Source organism: Homalodisca vitripennis, chromosome 4 (genome assembly GCF_021130785.1).
Source record: "Homalodisca vitripennis isolate AUS2020 chromosome 4, UT_GWSS_2.1, whole genome shotgun sequence".
NCBI classification, from domain to species: Eukaryota; Metazoa; Arthropoda; class Insecta; order Hemiptera; family Cicadellidae; genus Homalodisca; species Homalodisca vitripennis.
In genome coordinates, this window is record NC_060210.1 from 84,459,867 (window position 1) to 84,465,503 (window position 5,637).

Genomic DNA, 5,637 nt, shown 5'->3' on the forward strand with positions numbered 1-5,637 from the left:
TCATCCTTCATCCGGGGGATCTAGTGGCCGACTCGGGGCCGATCCGGTCCACTCTGACCGTACCGGATTCCAAGGATATGTCTTACTGAACACCTCCTGTGCCGGCTTATCTTGACAGCGTGTTACTGAGAGCCCGCACCTCAGCGTTGTGAGCACTGAATTAAAGTCATCAATGTTGCCTGCGCCGCAATGTTTTCTACGTTTGACGACAATCATTTTTAAGTGTTTGAGAATACCCGCATAATTAGTCTCGTTCATAGTAAATTTATTTATACTGAAATGGCTTTACTTTGCTAAAAAAAAACTTAAAAAGCTTAAAGGAGCTTAAAAATCGATCGTTTATTACAATTCTATACTCTGTTCCGAGAACCGCGATCCTTGCAGAAATATAGACACTGTACACAAACTAACAGAGAAGTCCTCTGTAGCCTTACTATCTGCCTGCCGTCATCAACCGGTACCATAGGGTACATAAACTACCCTTTTCTGCATTAATCCGTTAAAATAATTTTACGAGCAATCTTCATGAAAATTAAAGAAAATTAGTTTAACAAAAAATGTCAAAGAAGTGAAATGATGCTTTTTAGTACATAGCTCTACAACATATTTACCAGTTAGCTACACTATTTCATAAATACATTACCATAGTTTTGGCACCTGTTTTCTTTATCTTGTTAAGATTTCATATGTAATATACTAACCGTATTTAACATGAATGAAAAGTGATCGATGCATTAACCGATAATTCACAGCTCTATCTATAGTTCTAGTATTCTTTGGTATAATTTACAACAAACTATTTATCACATATTCGTTTCTGTATTCGGTTATTAGTACATTTAATTTAAGGGTTAAATCGTATCAATGACAATGTTATATAAATTTTTTGTTTAATTAGGAACAATATAATGGAATCAAACATAATATATTAAACTAGACAAAGAAAATATGACAAGATATTCACAATGATAACCCATTTTCATTGTTATAACTGAATGACTAGATCGTGTGATCCTGCACATCTCCCGTAACTGCGGTGGTAATATTGCTCCAAATTATAGAGCAAATTCTGTTCAGAGAGCTCTAGCTGTGATTCACTTGATCCACTGAAACATAACACACAGTCGTATTAACAGTGCGGTTCTCAGAAACAAAACATCTGTTTTTACAGAAGAGACACTATATATATATATATATATATAATATATATATATATATATATATATATATATATATATATATATATATATAGTTTGTTGTCTTTCAGTATTTATAGTATTAGATGTTAGGGATTGCAGCAAGTTCACAATCACACATGTGCGTACACTCCACACACACGACCAGGAGCTTAGGACCGGCTATATTTTTGCACAGTTAACTGCCTATTACACTTCCACAACCAAGTTAAGACATTTCTTTATTTGTAGTTTCATGTCAAAAGACAAAAGCAGTTTGACTAAACGCGGTTGGTCACAGTGACTTGCCAACGTATCCTTAACCGGCAACCGTCCGAGTCAGAGATATGCAAAATGCGGTATTCTGGCAAGGTAATGTTATTATTTACCAAACACCCGTTTGGGATCTATTACTCAAGTGACTCGGACACAAATATATCGGTTACTTGTTTGGGATCCGTTACTCAAGTAACTCTGTCACAAAGAGATAAATTACATGTTTGCGATCTGTTATTCAAGTGACTCGGTCAAAAATAGATAAATTACCCGTTTGGGATCTATTACTCAAGTGACTCGGACACAAATATATCGGTTACTTGTTTGGGATCCGTTACTCAAGTAACTCTGTCACAAAGATATAAATTACCTGTTTGCGATCTGTTATTCAAGTGACTCGGTCAAAAATAGATAAATTACCCGTTTGTGATCTGATACTCAAGTGACTCAGACACAAATATATCGGTTACTTGTTTGGGATCCGTTACTCAAGTAACTCTGTCACAAAGAGGTAAATTACATGTTGGAGATCTGTTATTCAAGTGACTCGGTCAAAAATAGATAAATTACCCGTTTGGGATCTGTTACTCAAGTGACTTGGACACAAATATATCGGTTACATGTTTGCGATCTGTTATTCAAGTGACTCGGTCACAAAGAAATCGGTTACCTGTCTGGGATTCGTTACTTAAGTGACTCGATCACAAACAGTTCGGTTACTTGTTTGGGATCGGTTACTCAAGTAAAGAATCCCAACAAAACAACAACCCATAAAAAAAATTTACCACGGTTATTATGCGGTTATTTATGTAACCTCTGTAAAATGAACGGGGGGTTCTGTGTAATTTATGTACTATTTAAGAAAAGCTCAGAAAGGATAATCAAGTAACAACCTAGTGGCCAAGGGATGAGCGATTTACTGTTCATTGTGCGTTTAGAACAACTCTGGTAATACTGCTTACGTTACCACAATGACGATTCCAACATTGTTAAACAACCGCTGGCAACAGCAGAGGCACTGACCGCATATGTTTTTAGAGCGGATAATACAGCCCCGGCACATGAATCAGATCCAAGTAATGGAACATTTTTACCTTGGCTGCGCATGCGAATTGCCTACTTCTTAGTCCTGCCCATATCTCCATCAGATGTTTTACTCACATCATTGCAAGTACTCAGCTAACCTCTCATGACTGTAATTCACTTGCCTTGCGGCTAGACTTCTTGAATACTGACTCCTACTTCATGCTGACTCAGAAACAAAATTGTAATTATGAACTTCAGCATTGTTAAAGACACTGACGTCAATTGGTCTATACACTACAAGGTCGTTAAAGCATTGTAGTTTTTTTAGTTACTGATTATATAAAAATAGCGCATCATTGTGAAGCAGATGACTGCTACCCAACAAAATAACGCTGAACTTTGTAGATTTTTAAGTTATTTTGAATTAAAGTTTAGGAAATAGATAATGCAGAGTTGAAAGAGAATAAACATTTGAAAAAAATAATTTCGAACATTTTTACTGTTTTGGAAGACATGTGTTTCTGTTTCCTTATAGGACAATATAGGACACTCAATACAGTTTTCGAATTATTTACGAATCTATGAACTCGATCTATCAACTATATTAGTTTTAATTTAAATTTTAAAATGTGAAAAATGTACACTTCCTCTTACACAGGTAGAGGTCATTGTGCCCATTGGTTTGAAAATAAACTCAGCCGTTATGTTGGTAAATAATTAGTAAATTACACTTCTAAAAACTGACCTGTTTATGCGATTCGTCATAACCTGAGACACGGTTTATACTTAGAATAGTTGGTTAACTTCAAATTCATCAGAAGACCCTGATGTAAAACACGGGTAACTTCACCATTTGACATTTACGATAAGGAACCTGTCTTATAATCTGGTTGAGTTATCTCAGCTGTAGAAGCGATTCTTGACTCCTCTAAAACCGTAGATTTCCTTGTAAACCGCATTCATTTCCGAATACACCATTCCACTTTGTAACAAATAGCGCGAGCGGGGGATCTGAGATGGCGCGCTTGTTGCGTTATCATACAAGATCTGTAGGAGACTCTTCTGGTCTCGTTATGCAACAGGCCGTTATCGCACTTCCCCCACTTCAACGTCTCCCCCTCTCCTTCCCAGAAATAACCTTTCTAACACCTCGCTCTTTTCTGTTCATTAGATATTAGTTTCATATCGACCACGCTGCTGATTTGTAATTGAAATTTTGACATTTTCACTATCGAGCTTTCATTCATTTAGTAGACATCATGTGAATTGCGTCGTCATAGGTTGTGGGGCATCGTTATGAAAACTATTATTTACCTGTCTTAATAATTAAATTAACATTGGCATTAATAACTAAGGAAAATTAAATACTTTTACCAGCTTTTTTTACTTTCAGATTTTTTTGTATGTTCGGCATTTAAGTTTGGAAGATTTTTAGGTTCATAAGTGTATCTGAATATACAACTGGTTTAATTTTAATTATATTATAGGCATGTATCATAATAGTTTTACGTTGAATTTTCATGGTTAACAATAGTATGTAAACGTTGTCAACAAAGAAATGTAATTTTACAACTCAAAATATTGAAGAGCACAAGAACACAAAAATAATTGAAAATTAATAAGAAAGTCAATGCTGTGGAATTGTTATTCCAAGAATATACCCATATAGTAATTCTTGTCGAAGACTTCCTTGTTTCCCTGTCAGCGAACATTTTACTGTAACCTGACTTAAGCATATGCATCAATACCTTTTTTTTACCTTAATTTTAAAGAAACACATGTTGATGTAAAATTAATTGCTTACGTCACTGTTAATATAGCCATTACGATTTAAAATAATCTTTGTCCTCTATTGTTCACTGTTTTTTTTTATATGAAATAAAATTATTTAAAGAAATTCGATGAATTCCAAATAAAATAAGCTTAAAACCCTGCATTTAATTTCTCAAATAGAGCTTTACATAAACTTCTTTCTTTCTACTTCTTTATAGTGTTCATCATAAATAATATGCATTTACCAATGTTAAACCAACCTAGCTGTTATTAGTGTGTATTTTTAAATTTACTTAAGAACAATTATGTATTAAATAATAATTAACATTGCAATACATGGCATGAGGACGGGCAGAATAAGGCATAAAAGGAGATCGGCTTCTCCTTAAAAATAAAACATTATATACAAATCTAGTAGTGTGTTTGTGTGTTCGTGCGTTTGTCCCTCAATCACATACACCTACTGGATCGATTGTCTTGAAATTTTCACAAAATATTCCGAGGGTCTCTTGTTAACACATAGGTCTTTTCATATTTCGAAAATCCCTCCGGGCTGCCCTACACAGGTTTTGAAAACTCCCTCTTTGCCTTAATCAGCAGATAGTAAATGCTTTTTTTGTTATAAGTGTTCCTTGTAAAGATTATAATGTGACAACAAAATAATTTAATTAAATTAAGTACCATTTTATACTTTCTTAAGTGTATAATATTGAAAGCAAGCAGTAACAGCACTTTTTATTTTAACCTTCTCTGTAATCATTGATGATCAAAGAGTTTATCCAGATAATTAATGTTAGTATAAAAATTACTGTACGTTTTAGCATATTAAGTACTTTAATGCAGATTCCGACGATAAATTTATTATCTAACATTTGTTACAGATTTAAAGACTGAAATAAAACCTATTTTAGTGGGTTTTTTTCATTAAGAGGAGGCCTTTAGATAAACTCGGCAATGGCGCTAGAAGCACCTTAAACCGGAATCGATCGCCAAAGGTATTTTTTTCATGATCGATGACTCAAAATCAACTTCTGTTTCCAAATGATATAGCGCCATTACATCATGAGTGTAGTAACTGAAAAGCTAAAATTTGTAAGATTCCTTCACACTAGACTTATTATTATTGAAATAGTTTAATTAAATATTGGAGAGAGATTCTTTTCACTGTACTTATAAAATCTGATCCAATCTCAGACTTATGTGTACAGAATACAGCTCTTTAAACTTAAATTTAAAAAAGATCAGAACGTTGGAATATTTTTCAATGATTATTACATTGCTACATTGCGCATTTTGGTTACTGCAAAACATGAACGTATCTAGTAGGTCTTAAAACTTACTTTGAGTATTTCATACAGGATAAGCTTTTTTGTAATTGGAGTTATTT

At 33.9% G+C, this 5,637-nt stretch overlaps 1 long non-coding RNA gene across 1 annotated transcript; it reads right to left on the minus strand.

Annotated features, from left to right (window-relative positions):
• Window positions 1-797: 797 nt before the first annotated feature.
• On the minus strand, window positions 798-3,544 carry LOC124359668. Its single transcript, XR_006922181.1, has 2 exons — window positions 3,223-3,544; window positions 798-1,106 (listed from the first exon to the last, which is right to left on the minus strand). It is a non-coding gene; the product is annotated as an uncharacterized LOC124359668 (long non-coding RNA).
• Window positions 3,545-5,637: the final 2,093 nt, after the last annotated feature.